General features: G+C 44.8%; 1 protein-coding gene across 4 annotated transcripts in view; it reads right to left on the bottom strand.

The window, feature by feature from the left end:
• The window catches only part of LOC141152948 (uncharacterized), a 236853-nt gene that overhangs the window by 50139 nt on the left and 158727 nt on the right, over positions 1-27987 (bottom strand). Inside the window, exon 3 of one of the 4 annotated variants that reach the window (XM_073637610.1) lies at positions 15578-15718. The exons of the other annotated variants lie outside the window; for them this stretch is intronic. The gene's annotated coding sequence lies outside the window, so the exon portion shown is untranslated. The remainder of the gene's footprint in view (positions 1-15577; positions 15719-27987) is intronic. 4 annotated transcript variants of the gene reach the window in all.

Here is a 27987-nt window from a genome sequence, read left to right on the forward strand (position 1 = left end):
TCAGCACTGTATGCATGTGTCACACAGCACATGGCCAGATAAGATTGTAAAATGTTAAAATGACATTTCCCGGTGAATGCATTTGTCACGGTTGAAAGCAATACAAAAGTGCAAAAACGCATAAAAAATGCTACTTGTGAACATAGCCCAAGGTGTGGAGGAGTATTTTTGTTTTTGGTTATTTATTTTACCTTATACACAAGTATTTACCCTGTAAAGGATGTTCCTTAACATATTTCACAGGAAAACAGTTTGTTTCGTTTTTGAACGTTTTATTGCGAGTCCGTAAAAGTGGCTTAATACCTCTGACCACGTTGTTGACAGCAGTGACCTGGGGGTCAGAAATGCTTCCTGGGGCGATCCCCATGCTGTTCCCATGTCATTTGAGCACTGTCACTATCGTTTTGGGCACTTTTTAGGCTTTCTACAGACTGCCGGGGGTGCCGCCGCAAAAATGCTCGGGTCTCCCATAGACTAACATTGGGCTCGTTGCTCGGATCGAGCACCCGAGTATCACGGTGACCTCGGCCCGTGTTTCGAGCACCCGAGCATTTTAGTGCTCGCTCAACACTAATCTTTACCTTCTTTGTGCATTATTGAGATGTGAGCTTCTAAAGTCTGTTTGGCTGGGACTTCTCCTTCAAGAAAATAATTAAACAGGATTACTAGATTTTTGATAAGCTTTTTATAATAGGTGATAGGGAGACCATCGGGGCCTGGGGTTTTCCCATTAGGGATAGTTGCATGGAGAGTGGCGTTTCTAGATCATAAAGTCCCTGGTAAAATGTAGTAAAGGCTTGAGAGATATCAATTGTCTTGTCAACCAGAGTGCATTCTTTGGTTTTAATCTTGTTGATAAATGAGCGCTCAAGGTTTTTCTTAAGCAGGGAGGAGGTAAAGGTCCCGTCACACTTAGCGGCGCTACAGCGATCCCGACAATGATACGACCTGTCAGGGATCGTTGCTGCGTCGCTATGTGATCGCTGGTGAGCTGTCAAACAGGCAGGCTCACCAGCGATCAGGGGAGCAGCGACATCGTGGAAAGAATCTGAAGCAGGAGCAGGCTGGTGACCATGATAAACAGCGGGTTACTAGGGGCACACGCGCACTTAGTAACCCACTGTTTATCATGGTTACCACTCTGCTACGGTGAGCGGGAGTTAACCGCTCACTGTAGCAGAGTGGTAACCATGATAAACAGCGGGTTACTAGGGGCACATGCGCACTTAGTAACCCGCTGTTTATCATGGTTACCACTCTGCTACGGTGAGCGGGAGGTTACCGCTCACCGTAGCAGAGTGGTAACCATGATAAACAGCGGGTTACTAAGTGCGCGTGTGCCCCTAGTAACCCACTGTTTATCATGGTTACCAGCCTGATCGCTGGTCCCGCTGGTCACACACAGCGATGTGTGCTGACCAGCGGGAGGGCAAAGACCAAAAAATGGTCCAGGACATTTTGCAGCGATCAGCGACCTCACAGCAGGGGCCTGATCGCTGCAAAGTGTCACACATAGCGACATCGCTGGTGAGGTCGCTGTTGCGTCACCAAAACCGTGACTCAGCAGTGATCTCACTAGCGATCTCGCTATGTGAGACGGGGGCTTTAGTTTGCCTCCTTTGTTGCTGTGTAGATAAATCTTTTGTTTACATCTCAAATAGAATTTGGCCGAATTAATATTTAGGGTATCTTTGAGTTTGTTTCTTAACTTCAGGAGTTCTTTTGTTTACATCTCAAATAGAATTTGGCCGAATTAATATTTAGGGTATCTTTGAGTTTGTTTCTTAAGTTCAGGAGTTCGTTTTGAGCTTTAACTGCTAGCAATCTGTTGTGGAGTCTTTCCATGATGTTAATTTGATGTAGTACGGAGGAAATTTCTTTGTTTCATAATTTTTTTAAGTGAGCGTTATAAGAAATAATTTCACCCCCAATAACAGCTTTATAAGCTTCCCATGTCACCGGTATGGAGGGGCCCGACCCTGCGTTTTCTTGGAAAAACATATCTACGGATTTAGTGAACCAGGAGATGTATTCCTCATAATTCATTAACGCTTCATTTAATCTCCACAGCAGTTCCTTTCAAGGGAGAGAGGATATAGTAAGTTCTAAAAAAACTGGGGCATGATCTGATAAGGTTATGGAACCAATTGAGGAAGTTTTAATAAGGGATATATAGGAGCTTTGAAGAAACAAATAATCTAATCTGTGATAAGTGGAGTGTGGGTTTGAGAAGAAAGTATAATCCTTTGTTGAAGGGTGTAAGATTCTCCATGTGTCAGTTAAATGCAGCTTGTTGAAAGCCAGATGAATCCTTCTCAGAGTTTTTTGGGACAGAGTGGAAATGCCAGTAGACACATCTATAAGGGGATTTAAAAGGGTATTGAGATCACCCCCCACTATTAAGAGGCCTTCTTTAAAGAAGTCCAGGGTCTCAAGAGTCTTAGTGAGCCAATCTGATTGACCTTGGTTTGGTGCGTACAAGTTGCACATAGTGACTACAGTGTTAGCGATAGTACCCTTAACAAATATATATCTGCCATTTGCATCCGCTAATTGGTCCTTAAATGAGAAGGGTAAATTTTTGTGAAGGGATATACTAACCTCTTTAGATGTCGAGGCACTGCAACTATGGAACCAGACAGGAAATTTAGTTCTAGTGAGGTCAGGGGCACGTCCCACTTTAAAGTGAGTCTCTTGAATAAAAGCTATAGAAGTGTGGTTCTTATTCAAGAGGTGGAGGATCTGGCTGCGTTTTGGAGGGGAATTAAGGCCCTTGACATTAAAAGATGCAACAACAACAGTGTCAGGGGGGGTCCTATCATCCATAAGATGTCTTGACCAATTGAAGTATCTGGAAAGAGGTCCAACAGCATAGGTATAAAAAAAACATTTAGAACTAAACAACATTAAACTATCAATAATATACACCTTCTCTGCAGCAGGGCGAGGGGGTAGCATCCCAAGGTATAGCAGACAAGGAAATTAAGGAGGTGATACCTTCAAGAATTATAAAGGATTATTTGTAAAAGATTATTAGTAACAAAAAACTCAAGTAAGAACAGTCATTCAAGCTAAACATAAATCGCCCACAAGGTTGGAGTGTAGATCCAGCATGGGTTAATGAAAAGGATATAAGAGACCAGTCCCCATTTTTGGATATCATGGAGGCAGGAACTTTGATGGTTGTCCTCCAGCCCTGGAAGGGGAGCCCCTCCCCTGCACCGACCATTTTTCAGGTCTCTGGAGCTGTGGGAAGGTAGCGGTATCATCTAGTGGCATCCAAGAGGGAACCTCGATTTGCTGGATCCCCAAGGTCTTCCATCAAGCTTGTAGATCTTCAGGCGTCCGTATGAAAATTTGTTTACCATCTTTTTGTACAGCAAGGCCAAATGGAAAAAGCCACCCTTACAGAAGCTTGTTGGCCCGTGAGGTGTCTAGGAGAGGTTTAATTTTCCTTCGTTTTGCCAGGGTAGAGGGGGAAATGTCTTGATAGATCTGTATCGGGTTGTTATCATAAAATATAGCGGAATTTTCTCTCATCTTGGACAGTACAGCCGAGGTGTCAACGAAACTCAGCCGGCCGAAGATTACGTCTCTAGGTGGGTCTGGGGCTTTAGGTTTTGGTTTCAAGGCCCTATGTACCCGTTCGATGATTATGCCTTCTGCCCTTTCAGGTCCTAGAATAGAGGCAAAGATTTCTTTGGAGACCTTCTTAAGCGTATCAGGAGCATAGCATCCGGGACTCCTTTTATCTTAAGATTTTTGCGTCTACTCCTGTTCTCCTGATCCTTATAGCAAGTAGGGCCGAGTTCAATTGATGTTTGTGAACGGACATTTGTTCTTTCAAAGCCTCAGAGAAGTCTACTAGATCTGACTGGACAGTTTCAAGTGACTCAACCCTTTGGCCAACTTGTTTGAGGTCTGATCTCAGCCCGGATAGTTCTTGCATTAGAGGCTGCACTGCCTGTGCAACAGATTTTTTCAAGAATGATCTGGAGATTGGTACTGGGTTAGAGCAATGTGAGTCCGAGTCAGAGACGCTGCTGTCTGAGTCTGTCTCTGCGGCAGGGGCATGTGTAGATGAATGGGAGGCGGCTTTTTGAGAGGGTTTCTGAGAGGCAAAGGGCTTTTTTTAGAAATTTGTCTAGCTCTCCTTACTTGCGAGAGGCTGAGATGGATTCAGAGTTTTTAACATGCTCTTTTGACATTTTGCCCATTATGAAGAGGTAATTTAGAGCATGAGTAGCAAGGTATCACCTCCTAATCATGTAGTAAGTCACGCAAGCATCTCCAATTAGGAGGTCTCCACCTCTCTATGGAGAATAAGATGGGTCACGTGTTGAAGGGTAAATATTCTAAACAGAACTGCTGGTGCGGAGAGTTCTAACAATAAGTCTCTATATTGAACTCCAATAGCTGTAATTGCGTAGGATGAGCAGCAGATGGCAGAGTGATCCTATATTATAATATGTAAATGTCTCTTATATTGATCATGCAGAACAGCATACAAAAAGTCTGGGGTTCCTCAGTATAAGAATCTAGAAAGATTTAAGCAGATCAGGGCGGCGGAGGATTATAGTAATGTTTATTTCTTCAGTAAAGATATGTTCTCCCTCTGATAGTACTGTGAGATGAACCAGCCTCTCAAGATGGCGATTTTGGCTCCCTTTTTCTGCAGTCGTGTTCCTCTTAGGCAGGAACTCAGGTCCCAAGATTCAGAGGGGAGGAAACCCAGGATTCGAGCGACCCCAGTCCACAGAGCCCACCCGGGACAAGGCAGCCCCAAGCACCAGAGAGCACTGGCTGCTGTCTTTTCAAGGTGCAGTGTGTCGCTCTCCCCCTGCCGTCTTGGTAGGAATGTATGCAGTAATGGCTCACACTTGGCTTTCCTGTGCTTTCCTCTGTCTCCCCTGGACTCCAACCTCTGCCACTTGCAGGACTGCTAGGAGATCTTAGAAAGGTACCGGAGTGGACCCCAGACAGAGAGGAGGGGAGGGGGGGGTTGATTGTGTTAGTTTACTCCCTCGCTCCTGAGGCCCCCTTTCCTACCTCCCTTCCAGACAGTGTGCTTCTTTCTCCTCTCTGGTGAGCTGAGCTGTGCACTCCGGCTTTTTTAATCCAGGAGTTGTGTCACAGAAGTCACCTTACCCAGTGCTCCTTTTAGACCCATCCTTCCTGAAACACTTCCCCCTTCTTTTGGTTCCGTAGGTTTTGTTTGAGCAATAGGTGGCAGTCTCCAGTCTCAAATGTTGTACAATGCTGGGAAATCTAGAATTCCTCTTCACATCCTCTTCCACGCTCTCCAGCCCCCATCGGTCCCCTGCAATTGAGAGGTTACCACCATGGCAGACAGGGGTCTGCTGAAGGCCCCTGTAAGTGTAATCTTGGTCCTCCTGCGAAACTGTGATATTGCAATGTATAGTATAGCCAATCAAACAATCAATGTTTCAAGTCAAAAAGACAAAAAGATAAGGTATAATATAGTAAAATAATTTAAATTATGAAAAAAATTTCAAAATGTAAAAAAAATTGAATCACCACCTCTTTCCCCCATTAAAAAATAAAGAAATTCAAATAAATATATTTTCTATTGCAGTCCCCATAAAAGTCTGATCCATCAAAATTAATTAACTCCATAGGTAAATTGAAAAAATTCAAAACTTCAGAATTTAGTTTTTTTGGTTACCAGAAATTGGGCAAAAAATGAAATAAGAGGCGATTAAAACTTTAAATCTATTAAAAACGATAAGAATAAAGATGAAAGCTTGCTACAAAAATAATCCTCTCAGCTGCATTGGTGGAAATATTTAAACAGCTGAAAAAGAGAATGGACAGCACCTCCAAAAACATACGTTGATCTAATGCCTCTCGGCAAAAATATCTAAAACTGAACATGAGGTTCTTAGTTTAAAATTCTGATCAGACTGTATGAAGCCCACTACCACGTCACGGCAAACCTCGTAGTGGGTCCTAACATTTCCTGCCTGAACGGAAGTGGAGCCGTTTTGAAAAGTCCATATACACAACATCCACTGTATTTCCTTGGTCAAGTCCAGAACTTGCCTCCTCATAAAAACTTATCAGATTAGTTTGACAGGAACGGTCGCTCGTAAACCCATGTTGATATTGGGTCATGAGGTTATTCTTCTTCAGATACTCTATTGTAGCATCTCTAAGGAAACCCTCCAGGATTTTACCAACAGTAGAGGTTAAGCTTACCGGCCTATAATTTCCAAGTTCAGTTTTTGTCCCCTTTTTGAATATTGGCACCACATTTGCTATACGCCAGTCCTGTGGTACAGACCCTGTTATTATGGAATCTTTAAAGATTAAAAATAATGGTCTATCTATGACGTTACTTAATTCCTGCAGTACTCGCGGGTGTATCCCATCCGGGCCCGTGAATTTGTCAACTTTAGTGATTTTTAGACGCCGCCGTACTTCCTGCTAGGTGAAGCAAGTGACATTTAATGGAGAATTTTTGTTATCACTAATCATGTTTTCTGTCATACGATTTTCGCGTGTAAATACGGTTGAAAAAAAATCATTTAGCATATTGGCTTTTTCCTCATCCTCATCCACCATTTCACCCAGACTATTTTTAAGGGGGCCAACACTATCATTTTTTAGTTTTTTACTATTTATGTAGTTAAAGAATATTTTGGGGTTATTTTTACTTTCTCTGGCAATGATTCTCTCTGCCTCAATCTTTGCTGTCTTGATTTGTTTTTTACATAATTTATTTAATTTTCTATATTTATTTAATGTCTCATCACTACCTACTTGCTTTAGTTCTCTAAATGCTTTCTTTTTGTCACTTATTGCGCCCCTTACAGCTCTACTTAGCCATAGTGGTTTCCTCCTATTTCTAGCATGTTTATTCCCAAAGGGTATATATTGTGCACAGCTCCTATTCAGGATGCTATTAAATGTCTCCCATTTGCTTTGTATAGCTTTATGTCTCAGGATATCGTCCCAGTTTATTGCACTAAGATCATCTCTCAACTGTTGGAAATTAGCCTTCCTGAAGTTTAGTGTCCTTGTAACCCCTCTACTACATATCTTATTAAAGGTTACATGAAAACGTATAATTTTGTGATCACTATTACCCAAGTGACCCCCAACTCGTATATTTGATATGCGGTCTGGCCTATTGGTTAATATTAGGTCTAGCAGTGCCCCCCTTCTTGTTGGGTCCTGAACCAGTTGTGAAAGGTAATTGTCTCTCATAGTTGTCAAAAACATATTACCTTTGCTTCAACTACTTGCTTGAACTACATGTTTCTGTCCCCCAATGTATTTCAAGGTAGTTGAAGTCCCCCATAATAATGACTTCTCCTTGAGTCGCTGCTTCATCTATTTGCTTTACGAGGATATTCTCCGCTACTTCCATTATTTTTGGAGACTTATAACAAACCCCTATCAGTAATTTATTATTTTTTCCCCCTCCCCTTATCTCCACCCACAGGGACTCTACATTTTCATTAGATTCACATATATCCTCCCGCAAGACAGGTTTTAAGGATAATTTTACATATAAACCCCCCCCCTCGCTTGTTTGTACGGTCATTTCTGAACAGACTATAGCCCTGTAAATTAACTGCCCAGTCATGGCTCTCGTCCAGCCACGTCTCAGATATCCCTACCATGTCATAATTATTTTCCAACAAAATTAATTCTAATTCCTCCATTTTGTTGGTGAGGCTTCTGCCATTAGTGTACATGCATTCTATGTATCTCTCTGTACCTCTATTACTTCTTACTTTATTGACTGTTCTAACCCCACCCCCAATTTCTTTATTTGTGCCCAGGTCACTATCTGCACTATCTTCCCCACCTATAAAATGAATACCCTCCCCCCAATCCCTAGTTTAAACACTCCTCCAACCTTCTAGCCATTTTCTCCACCAGCAATCTTCGCCCACTCTTCCCTGCAGTTGCACTCAATATTTGTCAGATTGGGAGGGTATCTCCTGTGTATAGCCTCTTCAAGTCACCCTCAGATTTTCAAAATATATTCCAGCCTGGGGTTTTGCTGGATCTGGCATTCCAAAACTTTAACCTTTTGTGGCAACACAATAGTTTTGTTAATTTTGAGGTATGCTTAGGGTTTTTACCATGCTGAAAGTTGAAATTCCTCTTCATTTTCAGCTTTTGAACACAGGCCTGAAGGTTTTGTTGCAAAATTGACTGATATTTGAAACTGTTCATAATTATCTTCACCTTGTGTAAATACCCAGTTCCAGCTACAAAAAGAATCCCAAAAGTATAATGCTGTCTCTACCATGCTTCACTGTGGGTATGGTGTTCATTTGGTGATGTGCAGTGTTGGCTTTGTGCCAAACATGCCTTTTGGAGCACATGCTTTTGGCAGACTTGATGTAGGCCCTGGCAAAACATACCCATTCTTGAATGTTTTAGTGTAATAAAAGGCTTATATATTGCCATCTTAAATCACAGGGCGGTCATATGAAGAATATGAGAGATTCTTGTCACATACAGTACACAACCAGTACTTGCCAGAAATTCCTGCAGTTCCTTTATTGTTGCTGTAGTCCTTTTGGCAGCCTCCTTGACAAATTTTCTTCTTGTCTTTTCATTAAATTTTGAGGGAGGTCCAGTTCTGGGTAATGTCACCATTGTGACAAATGTAAAAATAATCTGTCAGCAGGGTTTTGCTGTGTAATCCAAGAGCTGCACAATGTAGGGACAGAGACCCTAATTTCAGCAATGTATCAATTGCTTGACTGCTTGGTGTAGAGCCCCTGTTTTGTCTGTTGTGCATGTAGCAATGGTCAAAATATTGAGCTCTGTGTGCCCCCACCTACACCACTGATTGGCAGCTTCCTGTGTACACTGTGCATTGTCAGCAAGCTGCCAATCAGTGGTGGGGGCTGGGAAAGACAGATTAGCATGATTGGCCCGCACATGAAACCTAATCCTCTGTTTATATAACCTTGCTGATAAAACACTGATTGTATTAAAACTACAACAAACTGCTTCACAAGTGACACATTGCTGGAATCAGGGTCTTTGCCCCTACATTATGCTGTTCACAGATTAAACAGCAAATATCTGCTGACATATTTCCTTTAAGTCACATCTTGTTGGCCATCTTCCATGCGTTCTATGGTACGTATGACCGCACGTATGTGCGTGGCCGACTTTCGTGTCTTATGATACATCTAATGCCTTGGAAACAATTTAAGCTTCTCTTGACTGATAGCTTTCAACAATAAGAGTTTTTTTGCTGTGTTGTAAGCTGTTTATGGACCATGGCATTTCTTGTAAAATGCAACTAAGAAAAAGTCAGGAAAATGCTACTAGAACAGCTAAACTTTAAATTGGGTTAATTAGAATCACTTTCAATGATGGCAGCTGTGTACTGACTACTACTTAACATGAGTTTAAATGTGATTGTCTAATACTGGACACAATCACATCCCCAATTATAAGATGTTCACCACATTATTTTAGTTTTGATATTTTTACTTGTCCCTTCAAAATGATTTCAATTTGTTCTTTAATAGATATGTACAGACTATGGGTGGCATTAAAGGGGTTGTCCAGGCTTATGGTTTAAGTCTGTATTGACCCCATGTGACTGCAGATTTTGCAGATTTGTGAATACTCAGTGTGCACACTGTGCACTGTCAGGATTCTCCAGTGTAAGCATCAAGAGCAGGTGGGCACATGCTGACTAGACATTCGCGAACTTGCTCAATATAAGTGAATTGAGCGAGACCAGACATATCTAGTCGGATTGAGGATGGAATAATGCAAATCGCATACTTTCGGTCACATGACCGCCAACTCCTAGCGCCAACACGGGAGAATACTGACCTTGCGCAGTGTGCACGTTTATGAGGATTCAGAAGTCTGCAGTCACATTAAGTGCTGCCTGCAGACTTGAACACCAAGTCTGGACAACCCCTTTAAACCCGATTTTTGGCTTGTCAGTATGCATTTTAGCAAATTCCAGTCTTGCATTTTTATGATTTGCTTTCAACAGTTTCCTCATTGGTCATCTTCCATGAAGTCCACTTTGCCCATGTCAGCAATGGATGGTGCAATCTGACACTGATGTACCTTGACCTTGGAGTACACCTTTAATCTCTTTGGAAGTTGCTCTGTGCTCTTTGGTTACCATTCGTATCATCCATCTCCTCAATTTGTCATCAATTTTCCTCTGGCAGCCCTGTACAGGGAGATTAGTTACAATCGCATAGTCCTTAAACTTCTGAATGATACATGCAACCAGTGATGGATTAAGGATAGCCAGAGCCCCGGGCAGTTGAGACTGTGTGGGCCCCCCCACCACCCCACGTGACGGGTCAGGGTTCACCATATACCTGAAACATTATTTCTGAAAAAAATAGCTGCTGAGTGAAACTATAACATAAAAAACATAAATTAAAGAAGTTATGCACTACTTTATAATACCCCCCCAATGTATCCCTCCGGGGCCCCTAAGACATTTTGTAAATACCTTATGTTGCAGGCTCTGCCTGTGAGCGGCGCTATTGGTGGCCACTCACAGGCATCACGTGACCCCGCGCTGATGTCACGACAAGTGAGGCATGACTCAGTGCTGGGTCCCCGCGGTGGCTGCTGGGTTGTGGGCGGGGTTACCGTTGGGCATCCACCACGTGCTTTCCCAATGAATGGGGAGAGGCAGAGCGCGCAGTGGAGTAACCCTGCCCACAGCCTCGCGTCCACCGTGGAGCCAGGAAGACAAAGACCCCCGGCTGATGCCAGCACTTGTCGTGACATCAGCGGATGTCAGAGCCGGCTGCAGCCGGGGTCATGTGATGCCTGTGAGCGGCCAGTGATAGCGCTACTCACAGGCAGTATCTGCAACATAAGGTATTTACAAAAAGTCTTAGAGGCCCTGGGGGGATACATTGGGGGGGTAATATAAAGTAGTGGACAACCCCTTTAATCTAAAATTTACCTTCAGCTAAAAATATACTTTAAGTCATAGTATTGAACAGACCAACTTTAATATGTAAACAAGTCTCTACGAGTGGTGACAGTTTCCACACGTACCGGAGACACTGACACAGAGACCCATTCAAATATATGGGTCTGTGCACATCTCTGTGTGTTTCCATGGACTGTGTGTCCGTGTGCTCCACACAGAGACATGTCCATTTTTTTGCAGATACACGGTCCACAAAATTGTCTCACGCTGAACACACACGGATGACATGACGTCAGGCAGGGCGGTCCCTACATCATTTAAACTGCCCACACTAGTGAATATACAGCTGCGGCGGCCGGATGGGAGCGGCTGTGTGATGCAGCCAGCGTGTCTGTGAGTGGCTGCTTTGAAATTTGGGTCCTGCCCTGCCTGACATCATGTGTCACTGGCAGGGCGGGCATAGCATGATTCAAGCCGCTTGCGGCTGCGGGCCCGTAGCGGTGATGATCTGAACCTTCGGCCAGCACGGCGGTGACAAAAATTATAATGGGAGCGCATTATAATGGGAGCAATTCATGGGCCCCCCCAGAGCCTTGGGCCCCTGGCGGTAGACCAGATTGCCCACATTATAATCCGCCTATGCATGCAACTGAAGTAACAGGAACATCAAACTGTTTTGAGATGGTCTTATAGCCTTTAACTTTAACATTTTGTCTATAGTTTTCTTGCTAATCTCCTGAGACAACTCTCTCCCTAGCGTTCTTTGGTCCTTGTTCAGTGTGGTACACTCCATGATACCAAACAGCACAGTGACTACTTTTCACCCTTTAAATTGGCAGATTGACTGATTACAATTTATCAGACACCTGTGATGTTAATTGCAAGACATGCGTTAGTTTAATATGCTCCTATGATCAAAATACAGTAATTTCAATCTTTTGTAGGGGTACCATTATTTTTGTCCAAGCCATTTTTCATTAGGTTTTTTTTTTATTTTTCTGTTGAAACACAATTCAAAAGCAATGTCTAATTTTCATTAGTTCATATTCAGTAAATTTAAATTGAAAATTACTTTGGTCAGTTTCAAGCAGTGTCAGACTGGGGTGCCAAGGACCCACCAGTAACCAACTCCAAGGCTCCACTATTCAGCTACATGCAAATGTGACATTATCCTCAATCACAAATTTATATAACAATGAACTGGGTAGATTAGTGAATGAATAAGATGCTGCCTTTGTAAGTACATACTTGTAGTCATTCAAGTATATTGTGCCAAGTACTGCTCATTTGAGTCCATGGTGGCCCACTCTTGCACAGGGGCCCACCAGAGGATCTCCTGTTCTCCTGTGAGCCAGTCCAAGCCTGGTTTCAAGTTATTTCAGTGACCATTGTAGGTTTTTCTCACTTTAACTACAGAGTAACAATAATTTTATTCAAGTGTGTATATATTGAGATTGTAATCATTGTCCTGGGACAAGTTCTCAGCCGTTAAGTGGATGCATTTTCTATTGCAGACATCATCCTGGGACGAGCTACAGTATATACTAGTATAGTATGCATGGAATATTGCAATCGTTTTATATGAATATTTATATACAACAGAAGAATAGAGCCTAAAACAATAATTCAGTATCTTTCTGTATCACTCAAGCAGAAATATCAAATAGAGGAATGTGACTAGAATGTATTTACCTGATGCAGTGTAATAAATGTAATAATCACAGATATTCCATTATCCTAATGCAAGACCAATCTTTTTTTCACGTATGAAATCAACTACTTAAAGATTATATGACACTGTTTGAGGATATTTGCTATCCTGACTCTGATGTGGCTGCTGACAGAGCTGCTCTGAAGTCTTGGCCAGCTTAGGGTTCAGCTATGACACAGTAGAAGACAACAGCAAATTTCTGTAATGGTAGAATTCAGGTAAAATAAAATTTAGGGGCAATAGAGTTTCATGATTGTAGCCAAGAGCTTAATTACTGACTGGATTTACTATTCAAAGTACATTAAAGGAGTATTCCTGGCCGGAGCTAAATTTCTCCAGTCTACGTGACTCCAGATTGGTAAATGCTTACTATATGAAATAAGCACACGATTAGGATTTCCCTCAGTTGCCAGATCCAGTATGCAGTCATTTGCCTGACACTATGGAATTTATATACTAGTGGTCACGTGCCAATTTAGATTGTCATGCGTTTCTATTGAGAAAAGTGGATGAGAATCTAGTTGGCGTGTGACCACCAGTATATAAATTTCATATTTCCAGTCAAGTGACTGCCTGCTGGATCTGGAAATCGGAGGGATTCCTGACAGTGTTCATAACACACATGGTCAGGAATCGACAATCCGCAGTTACAAAGAGTGACTGCAGAAATAGCGCTTAAGCCCAGAAAACTAATTTAACTTGAATGAGGCTAAGATACATTTCTCTACACAATGACTGCAGAGAAAAGAAAAGCTCAAATCTCCTATGTTCTCATGGTTGGTATGAGTACTTGTGATTGGGCCCTTTTGACCAGCAAGTCACTGTATTTACTAGCACTATTTCATCACTTGTGCTGGCTTCAATACCCATTTATCAAAAGTTCCAAAACGTGCCAATTTATTATTAAAAGGATACAAAGTATGTAGCTTAGCAACACAATGACGTCTAAGCTGGGCAGGTGTGTCAGATGGTACTGTTATTTTGTATAGTTTGTATGTATACTATATATTTTAAATCTTAGAAGAGGAGCACTCAACAAAAGAATGTAAGACAAGATCCCAATACAGACTCAATTTCTGTGTCACACTATTAGCATCAAATACAATGAGACTTCCTTGAAGGAAAGATCATCCTTTTTTATTTTTTTACAAGAAATAAAATATTGTGATATGCAGAGTGTTTAGAAGCATTAATACTTAAAGCGGTATGTAAAAGTTTGGGCACCCCTGGTCAAAATTACTGTTATTGTGAACAGTTAAGCAAGTTGAAGATGAAATGAACTGTAAAAGGTCTAAAGATAAAGATGACACATTTTCTTTTGAATTTTAAGCAAAAAATATATTTATTGTCATTTTTTACATTTTAAAAATTGCAAAAAGGAAAATGGGCTGATGCAAAACTTTGGGCAACCTTGGAGATTTGTGTCCTGAGATAACGTTGACCAAGGTTTCAGACCTTACTAACCCAACTTTATAAAAACCCGGCATCCTTTAACCTTGTGCCAAGAAACAAGGTTAACAAGCTCATCAACAGAATGCCAAGAGTGTGCAAAGCAGTCATCAAAGCAAAAGGTGGCTACTTTGAAGAACCTAGAATATAAGACATATTTTCAGTTGTTTCACACTTTTTTGTTAAGTATATAATTCCACATGTGTTAATTCATAGTTTTGATGCCTTCAGTGTGAATGTACAATTTTCAAAGTCATGAAAATACAGAAAAATCTTTATATATATATTGCCAATTTTTACATTTTAAAAATTACTAAAAAAGGAAATTGGCCAATGCAAAAGTTTGGGCACCCTTGGAAATTTGTGTGATCAAATAACAAATAACTTAGACCAAGATTTTAGACCTTAATTAGCCTGTTAGGATAATGGCTTGTTCACTATCATTGTTAGGAAAGGTCAGGTGATGCAAATTTCCCAGCTTTGTAAAAACCCAGCCTCCTCTAACGTTGTGACAAAAAAACAGCAGCCATGGATTCTTCTAAGCAGCTGCCTACCACTCTGAAAATGGTGGAGGCACACAAAGCAGAAGAAGGCCATAAGAAGATAGCAAAAAAATTTCAAGTTGCACTTTCCTCAGTTTGAAATGTAATTAAGAAATTGCAGTAAACAGGAACAGTGGAGGTCACGATAAGGTCTGGAAGACTAATCAAAATTTCAGTGAGAGCTCCTCATAGGATTGATGGAGAGGCAAATCAGAACCCCCAATTGATTGCAAAAGACCTTCCGAAAGATTTAGAAGACTCTGGAGTTGTGGTACATTGTTCTACTGTTTAGAGGCACATGCACAAATATGACCTTCATGGAAGAGTCATCAGAAGAAAACCTCTCCTGCATCCTCACCATAAAATTCAGTGTCAGAAGTTTGCAAAAGAACATCTAAACAAGCCTGGTGCATTTTGGAAACAAGTCCTGTGAACTGATGAGGTTAAAATAGAACTTTTTGGCCTCAATGATCAAAGGTGTGTGTGGAGAAAAAAGGGCAAAGAATTTCAGGAAAAGAACATCTCGCCAACCATTAAGCATGGGGGTGGAGCAATCATGCTTCGGGGTTGTGTTGCAGCCAATGGCACAGGGAATATTTCACTGGTAGAGGAAAGAATGGATTCAATGAAATTTCAACAAATTCATGATGCAAACATAACACCATCTGTAAAAATGCTAAAGTTGAAAAGAGGATGGCTTCTACAAATAGATAATGATCCTAAACACACGTCAAAATCCACAAAAGACTACCTCAAAGGTGCAAGCTGAAGGTTTTACAATGGCCCTCACAGTCCCCTGATCTGATCATCATTGAAAATCTGTGGCTAAACCTCAAAATAACAGTATATGCAAGACGACCCAGGAATCTCACAGAACTGGAAGAATTTTCCAAGGAAGAATGGATGAAAATCCCTCAAACAAGAAATACAAAGGAAATGTGTCATCTTTACCTTTAGGCCTTTTAGAGATCATTTCACCTTCAACTTGCTTAACTGTTCACAATAACAATAATTTGGATCAGGTGATCAGGATTCCTTTTGCCATGTTGAATGGACTATTGGTAAGGAAGGCAGGAATAGGGTCATGCAATACTGCAAAGAAGGAAATAAAATTATGAAGATTGTTTTCTGATTCATGACTGCGAATGTAAAAGATCCATGTGACATTTAGTTACTATTTTCTCAAAAACATTGATGTCGTCTCATCAAAAGTTTTCACAATAGTGTACATAAAAAGGTCAGAATAAATGGTCTACAAGCAAGACCATTTCCCTTCAAGTTTGTTGCCATTTGATGTTCAATCATACAGACATAGTTTAAAGTGACTATATGTGAGTTTTAATTCTAGTTAGATAGATAGATAGATAGATAGATAGATAGATAGATAGATAGATAGATAGATAGATAGATAGATAGATAGCTTCAACTTTTCTGAGAAGGTTTTCTACAATATTTGGGAATGCTCATTCATCCAGAAAAGCATTTGTGAGGTCAGACACTGATGGAAGAGAGGGGCTGGCTTGGAATCTCTCTTCTAATTCATACCCAGGTGTTTAATGGGGTTGAAATCAGGGCTCTGTAGTGGTCAGGCAATTTCTTCCATATCAAACTCCTCACTGGGACACAGTTATGCTTGAAAAAATTGCTTTCCTCAAACTGTTCTCATAAATTTGGAAGCATACAATTGTCATAAATGTCTTAGTATGCTGAAGAATTAGGGTTTTCCTTCCCTCAAAAAACAAACCTAGATCAACCCTGTAAAACAACCTTCTCCAAACTTTATAGTTCGTGCAATGCAACGTTCTCCCCAAACTTGTGAAACCAACTGCCTTATAGAGAAGTGTGAATTGTCACTCTACAGAAAAAGTTTCCACTGCTTCAAAGACCAGTGACTTTACATCACTCCATCTGATGCTTTGGGTCTCTGCTGTTATTGAGTCAGAAAAGAGTTGGCGACTTTTCTGCACTATACGCCTCAGCACTCAGTGACACTGCTCTGCTAATTTACGTGGTCTATGATGGCTGAGTTTGTGTGGTTCCTAAATGTTTCAACTTTTCAATAAGCCTATAACGCATAGGTAAGAAACACAAGTAATAATTGTGTGCTGATTTTTCAATTCTAATTGAAGAGTTCCTTTAAGTTTTAGATATGATGAAACCATTATTTAGGAACCTCAAATAATCAGTATTGGAGTGTACAAAAGGTGTGTCCCAATAGTTTTGTCCAGTAGTATATGTAGTAAGTGTTTTTATTAATGTAAGTTGTAAGTATGTGGAATTATGCTTATGAATGCCAAATGCTTCTACATAATGAATTGATGTGTAGGCTGATGAAATTTGTTAGCTATGCTTAATTTCATCTAGCAAATCACTGGCCAAAGTGCTCATGTGCCACATATATTGATTACCCTTTTATGGCCAGTCATTGTTACAGTTGTCATATTTCAGCGTAGCACATCATTTCTGAAGAATAAGACTTGCAGAGCACCAGGGATCCAGCTATACAATGGAGTCAAAAATATGAGGCGTGAGAGGTTAGCCTTTTTGATATTTTATCAAATAAACAACTTCAGAGAAAAAAGAATAATCTTGGAAAAACCTTTTTAAGCAAATTACATATTTACTACAGATGAACCCAAAAATAAAACTGACCACCTAAAGACCAATAGGGAAAAGAAGACAAACACAGCCAATATAACAGCGTTTTATTTATAGGTTTGCCTTTTTTAATATATCTTCTGTATGGGTATTGGGACAACTGGAAGGATGTCCTTATTTGGTATACAATGTGTCAATCCTCCTCATAAGAAATTCCATGAGTAGAGCTCTTATTTCTGCATGTTTTGTGAGACAGAAACCACAGCCGGTAAGTATCAATTATCTCTGGATCCAAGCAGACAGCCGTACTTGTATAGACTGTATACATATGAGGGGAGTCCATGTTTCTGAGAAATCTGATTATAACATAGTGGTATAGCTGCTGTAGATTAATGTTTTTATGTTCAGTGAGGACTACAAGCGTTTATTTGAGGTTCCGGGTGGAGGAGGTGCGAGTATGTGCAGACTTATAATAGCTGTATTTTTCACTCCATCGTGTAATTGAGAATGCCCAAAATGGTAATAGGTGTTTACCACTGGTGGGGCAGTGGGACAAAGGAAATGGAACATTATAAGACAGATGTTACTTTATAAACACATAAACCAGTCAGTGATTTACACACAAAGAAGCTGCAAGTCTCTCACTCGAAAACATTGTGTGAAATTGTGTGATTGGTTGCCTAGAACACAATAAAGGGATTTTAAACTATTAAAGACTAACTGTACTATCAAGTAACTTTTTAGAATAAGCAATCCTGTGGATCTACATGAGGAATAACACTATGTAAAGTTATTATGTTACTTATATCCTATATTTTCAGCAGTTTTCCCATTTGCAGGCCTATTTCTTAATTTGACATTATCTCTGAGTTGGTGAGAGGACACTAGCTACTATGATGTCTTCCATATAGACTCCTGCCCTTTTTTCCCTAGGATGGGTTAAAACTAGGCAAAGATGGCAGTTAATTGACATGTTTTCCAATTGTTATCTTCTCCTAGACTGTTATTGTTCTAGGAAACTCATGTCCTGTTGTTTACAAATCAAGGTTAAAAATCATTTCACCTAACAGAGTGCTTTGTTCATTTGTCAGGTGATCTGTTTACACTGGGCAAATGAGCTCTCCTAGGTGTAAATGTACACTGAGCACAAAGACAGGAGCAGCAGCAGGAAAGTGTGACATGCAGAAGTAGTTCTGTTGCTTCAAAAGCATCCAGCAACTATTAGAAATAAGACAAGCACAGGAGACAGGAAGTGTAGTGCTCCAGAAACATTTGTGACACCCCAGGGGTCTGGTTGTCACAGTGATAGAGATATTACGTCTGAGAGCAGGTGGGAGGTCCTTTGGTCAGGGATCCTGTGCATGCCACACCTCCTGCCCAGCCTTGGGAGGGGAAGAACTTCCCCTGTATAAACCCGGGGCTGAGGCAGGGTTAGTGAGTCCAGGAAGAGTAGAGACAAGAGCAGCATAGGAAGCAGCAGAGTCACAAGGAGTCAGGGGCTGGCAGCTAAAGAGCTCGCCCTGACTAAGAAGATTCTTTACCGGACCCGGAGTCCGAGGCTGTGGGGACTAACTTCTACCCAGCAGCAGAATCCGTCAGGCAGGGGATTTCAGGTCCCCTGGCCCAGAAGCCCGAAGGCCCGGTCACACGCGTGGGACCAGCACCGCCATCGTGAAGCGGAAGCCATTAGAAGGCCCCGAGTCACCGGCCATACGGGTGAGCACCACACGGTACACTCAGGGACGTGGGCTACTTACATCAGCTTCTAGCAAGGTAGCCAGAAGAGTACAGTCAGCTTGGGAGGCCTACAACTATGCCTGGCCAGGGGAGATCCCATCTGCTCAAGGACTGACCAGGCCCCGTTCGCTAGCAAGTACTCCGGGAGGGTCTATCGTTGTTACCAGTAAAGACCCTGAACGCTACCATACCGTCTCTGAGTGGTTCCTGCTACCCCCATCATCCACGTCGGCTGCCCTGAGGCCATACCCCTCCCGTTGGGGGTTATACTATCACGCTGCACCATCCTTCCACCGGCCTCAGCGGTCTGCCCTGCAGCAGCAGCCCCCTGGCTGCATTCAACGGGTGGCGTAGTCATCAACCATTTTCTACCGCTAACAGATTGCCGTCCAGTTTGACTCCCTGGGCACGGACCGGGTCACCGCCACGAGACTACAACCCTAAACAGATCCGGCTCCGGGTAAGCTCCCGCGTGCGCAACGCAGCGCGACACAGGCCCAGGGGCGCGTCAACTTTGGCGTAGTCGGCAGGATTTCGTGCCCGCAACCACCGGGTACTGCGTGCCTGAAAAGCAAAGACTGTTCAAACTTACCAGTGGTGAAGGTTTCCCGCCATCCGGCGCCATCTTCTACCTTCTTCCCGCCATCCGCGAAGTTTTCCCGCCATCCGGCGCCATCTTCGACCTTCTTCCCGCCATCCGTGGAGTTTTCCCGCCATTGGACGCCATCTTGAGGACGCCGCGCGGGAAGAAGAGGGGCGTGGACTCCGAAAGCGCGCGAGAACTGAAGCCCCGCCTCACGTCCGGACGTTGCGTAAGGTCCTGGAAGGAGCCCAGCAGACGCCGACGTCACAGGAGCGCGACGGAAGGTCCTCAACCCTGACGATCCACTGCGGAGCCGCGGCCTATGGAAGAGGATCATCGCAAGGTAGGCCACGGTCCACTAGGGGGGAGGAAGATGTCGGATACGGAGGAGAGCTTCACTGCCCCAACCCCCGCCAGCGCTACCGCTGCTGCAGTTATGCCCTTCACCATGCCCTATATCCCGGGAGCAGCTTGGCTACCCCAGTACTCAGGGGAGTCACATACCCTGCATGACTTTAGAGAAAAGCTGGATAGCCTCTTCCAGGTGTACCCCCTCACAGAAGAGCAAAAAGTGAGCATCCTGGTGGCCCAACTAACCGGGGCAGCCAAAAGGGAAGTAAAATCCTGGCCACCTGGGAGGAAGACTGTCGCAGGGATACTAACCCGGCTGAAGGACACCTTTGATACCCGCACCTCAGCCGAGATTAAGCTTAGATTCTACGGGTGCAAGCAGCGAGCGCATGAGAGTATAAGGGACTATGCACTAAACCTACAAGAGGCCCTGAGGGCCATAAAGCAGACCGACCCTGATGGGGTGGGAAACGAGGACAGGCTGTTGACTGAACAATTTATAGAGGGTTTATATTGCAATGCCCACCGAACCCAGTTGCGGGCAATGGCCTTACAGGATCCCCATCTGGACTTTGCACAGTTCAAGGACAGAGCCATCCGGGTGCTCCGAGAACCGGCACCAGGTGGCGTTGTGACCCACAGACGCCCCACTACCACTTACTACCAGGAGGCGGCGCCCTTGTCAGCAGGGCCTGTGGGAGCTGATGCGCAGGCTTTGGACAATGACCCGGCTCCAGACCTACACCATCAGGTCCAAGAGCTAGCTAAGAGCGTTGCTGCGCTAACCCGAACTGTGCAGTCTTTACAGGTTTCCACCCCAGGGAAGATCCAGCTGGCATCCGGACCGGAGGACATCCCGTGGCGTCGACCAAGGAGGACCCCACCGGCCAGAGGAAGACCCAGTGACCGATACAGCGAGGACGGACGACCCATCTGCCGCCGCTGCAATCAACCCGGACATATGGAAAGGTACTGTTCTTTAAACGGGCACAACCTGGGGTAGAGGGCCAACCCCCAGGAAAAAGATCACCAGGCCCATCGAACTGGCGCGACAGATATGTGGGAGGACGTCCAGTCTTGCCTGTGGTACTGGATGGCATTCCCATGAGTGCCCTACTGGATACCGGGTCACAGGTCACCACCATCCCGTACGTGCTCTTCAAGCAGTACTGGAATGACTCGGATATTACCCACTACCCTGACGACGACTTGAGTATCATCGCCAGCAATGGCCAGCCCGTGCCACAGATCGGATTTAAGGAGGTGGCCCTCAAAATCGGTAGAGTCGAACTGGCCGCACAGGGACTGATCATTGTAGATATTGATAAACATGAGAGTCACCCAAAAATAACTCTAGGAACTAACGTAATTGAAAATTGTCTTGCAGAGGTGATTTTCCTTTTACAGCAGGTTGCCAAGAACACCAGCTCCGGCGAGCAGCGGGTGCTCCAGAAAGAGATCCGGGCACTGATGCAACGGCAACAAGTGGAACTCTCCGGCGGTGAGATTGGTAGCGTAAGAATGTGTGACCCTTTTCCTATTGCCATGCCCCCAAAAAGTGAAATGATGATTTGGTGCCGGGCAGCTATTGGTCTGAGAGGAAGAGATTACCAGGCAATGGTAGAACCAGTTTACTCAGACAGTAGGCCCACCATTTTGACAGCACGGGGGGTGGTCAATGTACGCCATGGGAGGGTGCCCATTCGCATAATAAATATCGGGGAGAGGGAAGTGTACCTGCCCCGGTATGCCACGCTAGCCAAATTATATACCACTAATCAAAATTCTATACAATCTGTGGAACCCTTGCCTCCATCTCACCCGGAGGAAGGTAACGGCTCTAAGAAAGACATGGAGGACTGGTGTCAGCAACTACATTTGGGTACTGATTCCACTCCCTCACATCAGAAACAAGGAGTCTATCGGGTGGTTCAAGAGTATGAGAGAGTGTTTAGTAAACACCCGTTAGACTTCGGGCGAGTCAAGGGGGTAGAACACCGCATCCCCACGGGAGATCATCCTCCCATAAAAGAGAGGTATCGACCCGTACCCCCTGCACATTACCAACACGCCAAGGGGATGCTTAGAGACATGAAGGAGGCTGGGGTAATCCGGGATAGCTGTAGCCCCTGGGCAGCCCCACTAGTTTTAGTCAAAAAGAAAGACAACACCATGAGGATGTGTGTAGATTACCGGAAAATCAACCGTATCACACACAAGGATGCGTACCCCTTACCAAGGATAGAGGAGTCATTGGCTGCTTTAAGATCTGCTAACTTCTTCTCTACCTTGGATCTCACTAGCGGGTACTGGCAGGTTCCTGTAGCAGAGGCGGACCGGGAGAAGACCGCATTCACCACCCCGATGGGACTTAGCGAGTTCACCTGCATGCCGTTCGGACTCTGCAACGCACCAGGAACCTTCCAACGCCTAATGGAGTGTTGTCTGGGCCACAGAAACTTCGAGACGGTCCTGTTGTACCTGGACGATGTCATCGTATATTCCAAGACGTATGAGGACCACCTGAAACACCTGGCGGAAGTGTTCGAGGCTCTGGCGAGTTACGGCCTAAAGGTGAAACCCTCCAAGTGTCACCTCCTGAAACCAAAGGTGCAGTACCTGGGACACGTGGTGAGCGCTGACGGAGTGGCTCCCGACCCCGATAAGATCACCGCAATTAAGGGATGGCCAAGCCCCTCCAGCGTAAAAGAAGTGCGGCAGTTCCTCGGGTTGGTAGGCTACTACCGAAGGTTTATTCCCGGTTTCACCAAAAAGGCAGCACCTATGCAGGACCTCCTGATAGGCCAGTCCCGGAAGGCCAAGAACCAGAAGCCGCCCTTCAAATGGGAAGAGCTGGAAGAAGAGTCCTTCCGCCAGCTGAAGATGGCCCTCACGGGGGACGAAATCCTGGCGTACCCGGATTATAGCCAGCCCTTTATCCTCTACACCGACGCCAGTAACATCGGGCTAGGAGCCGTACTGTCCCAGATCCAGCAGGGGAAGGAACGAGTAATCGCCTACGCCAGCCGAAAACTGCGACCCACCGAAAGGAACCCCGAGAATTACAGCTCATTTAAGTTAGAGTTCCTGGCCGTAGTATGGGCAATCACTGAGCACTTTAAGCATTACCTCGCTTCTTCCCGGTTCACCGTGTACACGGATAACAACCCGCTGACACACCTGGACACGGCAAGACTCGGTGCCCTGGAGCAGAGGTGGATGGCCCGTCTGTCCAACTACGAGTTCACAATTAAATACCGGGCAGGACGCTCCAATACCAACGCGGACGCCCTGTCCAGGATGCCCAACCTGCCGGACGGAGGAGAAGATCCGGAGGGACTGGAAGAAGTTGAACTCCCTGCGTTCCACCGTCATGGGACTATTCAGTATTCCCACCGGGTAAGGAGTAAGCAGGCTGCTACGTTGAACCCCTTACCCCACTACAACTGGGCGGAAACGCAAGACAGCGACCCTGCCGTCCGACTGGTGAAGGAGATGCTGACTCGGCCGAAGGCTCGCCTTGAACCAGACGCTCCGGAGGAAGCCAAACAACTATGGGCAGAGAAGAGTCGACTGTTCCTTTACAAAGGGAAGTTGTGCCGCAGAATGGTTAACTCCCGGACGCATGAATTACTCTGGCAAGTAGTGGTGCCACGAAGAGACGCAGCCATGGTGATGGAGGCATACCACGACGGAGCTGGACACTTTGGGTGGAAAAAGCTGGAGTTCCTGCTGCGCGAGCGGTTCCACTGGGTAGGCATGAGGGGAACCATCGAGAAGTGGTGCAGAGATTGTGGCCCGTGCAACCTGAGAAGGAAGGACCGAGCCAGCCAGAAGACTCCCCTGCAGTCCATCGTCACCCGGCAACCGTTGGAACTGGTAGCCTTGGATCATGTAAAACTGACCCCAAGCAGAAGTGGCTACGTCTACGCGTTAACCATCGTGGATCATTACTCCCGGTTCTTGGTTGTCGTCCCCGTCAAGGACTTAACGGCTCAAACAGCAGCTAGAGCCTTCCAGCAGCACTTCTGCCATCCACACGGGTACCCGGACCAAGTGCTGACGGACCAGGGACCTGCCTTTGAAGCGGAGGTCTTTCAGGAATTCTGCAATCTGTATGGCTGCCGGAAGATAAGGACGACACCCTACCATCCGCAGACTAATGGACTTTGTGAAAAAATGAACCAGGTGGTAATGGATCTTCTAAAAACGTTGCCCCTGGAAGAACGCAGTCTGTGGCCTGAAAAGTTGCCCGATCTGGTGGACCTATACAACCACATCCCGGTAGGTTCCACCAACTGTACCCCGGCTTACCTAATGAGGGCAAGACCTGGTAAGTTACCTGTTGACCTGGAAATGGGAGTCCTGACCCCCGAGGACACTTCACCAGAAACAGACTGGGACACAGAGAGGCAGCAGCAGTACCGGAGAGTACAGGAGAGCGTGGAGCGAAGTCTCTGTCAGGCTAGGGAAAGACAAGAGAAAACTTACAACCAGTATGCTCCCGCTGTTCCCCTGGTACCCGGAGAGCAGGTCTTGAAGAGGAAGAGACGGCTCCACAAGTTGGACGACCAGTGGGAGAAGGACCCGTACACCGTACTGCCCTCAAGCCACGAGAACCCGAAGGTCTGTACCATCAGTAAAGACGGAGGGGAAACCACAGCCATTGTATCCCGGGACCACCTGAAGAAGTGTCCCGAACAACTGAGGAACCCTGAAGAGGAACAAGAAGACCATCGACCCGTGGAAGAAAGGGAAGATATGGTTAGTACCGTGCTCGGGGACTTTCCTCAGTCTTGGACTCAAGTCAATGGTGCAGTTGTGGTACCCGTACTCACCTTCCTCCAACCATCATCCCAAGAACCTACGGAGCAACGGGTAGAGCTGGAAGAACAGCCGGTCCAGGAGGCAGAAGACTCCACACAAGCAGAACAGGAGAATCAACCCTCTGCTTATAGTGAGCCTGCCGTACCCCTAGTGAGACAAAGAGCCGGTAGACAGCTGCCCAGTTTACCCTTGACAGCTCCTACACCCTGTAGTTCAGGGCCAGACAGTCAGCTCCGTAGGTCCACTCGGGCCACTAGAGGCCAGTTACCCGCACGCTGGAGAATTTAAAGTGTATAAATTGTTTTATTTATGTTTTTCTGTGTATTGTTGCTTGTGAATAATTGTGTGTTTCCAGTTGTTTTTAGGAAACCTTGGTGGATTTACCGGGAATCCTTGTATATAGTTGGAGCGTAACCCAGGATGGACTAGAGACTGTTAAGGACTCGGGGTAGGACAGACCCCTACCTGGTTACGTCTCCCTGTGTTGGTGAAATGGACACCTTTGCTTTTCTTCAAAGACTGCACCCGGTTGCGGACATCCGTGACCATCTTATTGTGTTTCCTTATTGTATTTTATTGTTCTTTGATATACCTTGTTATATTTTTCTAAAAAGTGTTTAGTCCCGGAGTACTAAATTTCACTAGGGGGGAGTGTGACACCCCAGGGGTCTGGTTGTCACAGTGATAGAGATATTACGTCTGAGAGCAGGTGGGAGGTCCTTTGGTCAGGGATCCTGTGCATGCCACACCTCCTGCCCAGCCTTGGGAGGGGAAGAACTTCCCCTGTATAAACCCGGGGCTGAGGCAGGGTTAGTGAGTCCAGGAAGAGTAGAGACAAGAGCAGCATAGGAAGCAGCAGAGTCACAAGGAGTCAGGGGCTGGCAGCTAAAGAGCTCGCCCTGACTAAGAAGATTCTTTACCGGACCCGGAGTCCGAGGCTGTGGGGACTAACTTCTACCCAGCAGCAGAATCCGTCAGGCAGGGGATTTCAGGTCCCCTGGCCCAGAAGCCCGAAGGCCCGGTCACACGCGTGGGACCAGCACCGCCATCGTGGAGCGGAAGCCATTAGAAGGCCCCGAGTCACCGGCCATACGGGTGAGCACCACACGGTACACTCAGGGACGTGGGCTACTTACATCAGCTTCTAGCAAGGTAGCCAGAAGAGTACAGTCAGCTTGGGAGGCCTACAACTACGCCTGGCCAGGGGAGATCCCATCTGCTCAAGGACTGACCAGGCCCCGTTCGCTAGCAAGTACTCCGGGAGGGTCTATCGTTGTTACCAGTAAAGACCCTGAACGCTACCATACCGTCTCTGAGTGGTTCCTGCTACCCCCATCATCCACGTCGGCTGCCCTGAGGCCATACCCCTCCCGTTGGGGGTTATACTATCACGCTGCACCATCCTTCCACCGGCCTCAGCGGTCTGCCCTGCAGCAGCAGCCCCCTGGCTGCATTCAACGGGTGGCGTAGTCATCAACCATTTTCTACCGCTAACAGACTGCCGTCCAGTTTGACTCCCTGGGCACGGACCGGGTCACCGCCACGAGACTACAACCCTAAACAGATCCGGCTCCGGGTAAGCTCCCGCGTGCGCAACGCAGCGCGACACAGGCCCAGGGGCGCGTCACATTCAGCAACTAGAGGGGTTAACACAGTCACAGGAGACAGGGAGTGTTTTAGCAGAGCCCCAGGGGGATTGTGGGGAAGTTGTTTACTGTCTGGCTAGAGCCAAAGAGAAAGGTGGTATATGATCTGCATGTCACAGAAGGCAAGGGAACAGAATTCAGGTCAGGAGGGAAGCTAAACACAGGTCAGATAGACTCCCTGAGCTAACAGTGCTGAGTATTATCGGGCAGAAAGATAAGGACTAGAAGGAATTCTGTCATAGGGATCAAATCCCTCTTCAGACCCTCCCCCACCTCCATCTCCATGCAGGATAAAGAATGCTGTGTACTATTGAGTCCTTGTGAAGGAAAAGCCTGTGGCTGTGTATGCATTAAAACTGTGCTGTACTGTTCTACTGGATAGACTGTGTACTACTGTGCTGCAAAGGAGATTGTACTTTTGTTACTGTAGCCTATTGCCCAAAGAGACACTTAAATTGCACTTCCGTGCCTCATTAAATGTTACTGTTCCACCGTTTCTGAGGACTCTTGTCAAATGGGTCTGGTCAGCAATTTAATCTATCCTGTGTCTGAGAGAAGCTACAGCCTATGGTCGCTCTGAGTAACGGTTCCCCCAGGATTCCCTCGCCCCTACCTGAACTTAGGCGGCGTACGTGTAACAAAAGAAATTACACATCAGTCCTAAATTATCTAGATATGAATCCAGCTCTGAGTTAAATGAGTTTTCTCATGAACAAAGTACATTGTAAGTAATAGATCTTAGATTAAAAATAAGTTCCACAATTGGACATGTTTAACCCCTTTAAGACCTATGACGTATAGGTATGTCGTAGGTTGCCTCCCCCTCTTTGATGTAGGCTCCGGCACTGAACCCGCATTTCTTCAAACATGTGACAGGTGTGTCTCTAATTAACTCAGATATTGACAAAAAAATTATCAGAAGCTTCCAAACACATGACACAATCATATGGGCAGTCCAGAGTTATTTAAAGGCATAGTAATCTTAGTGTATGTAAATTTTTGACTTTGCAATAAGTAATAAAAATGCCTTAAAACGTTCTCTCTCTCTCATTATTCTGGCATTTGGCAAATATTAAAAATTATGGTAATCCTAATTTCCTAATTGACCTGAAATGGAAAAGGTTTATTCTGATTTCATGTCAGGTATTAAGAAAAACATTCATATGTGTCTTTTTATATAGTGCATGTAAACTTCTGGTTTCAACTGTATACATCAGGATGGGACCAAAGATAAGGTACATATTACCAGGATGGGGCCCAGGATAATGTACATACAGCTCTGGCAAAAATTAAGAGACCACTGAACAGTTTTCTATTGGAAAGGATGGAAAGACTGGTGGAAAGAATGCCAAGACACATGAAAGCTGTGATTAAAAATCATGATTAGTCCACCAAATATTGATTTCTGAACTGTTCCTGAGTTAAAACATGAGTAATTTGAGGTCTGAAAGCACTGTTTCTTTTTTAGTATTTTGCCGCTTTATCATTTGCTGCAAATATATACAAAATTTTTAGCTTTGAATTTCGGAGACATGTCAGTAGTTTATAGAATAAAACAACAATGTACATTTTAATCAAAAAATATACCTATAAAGAGAAAAATCAGAGAAACTGAAAAT

Source organism: Phyllobates terribilis, unplaced genomic scaffold (genome assembly GCF_046119375.1).
Source record: "Phyllobates terribilis strain yellow unplaced genomic scaffold, ASM4611937v1 Scaffold_1__5_contigs__length_1240528914, whole genome shotgun sequence".
NCBI classification, from domain to species: Eukaryota; Metazoa; Chordata; class Amphibia; order Anura; family Dendrobatidae; genus Phyllobates; species Phyllobates terribilis.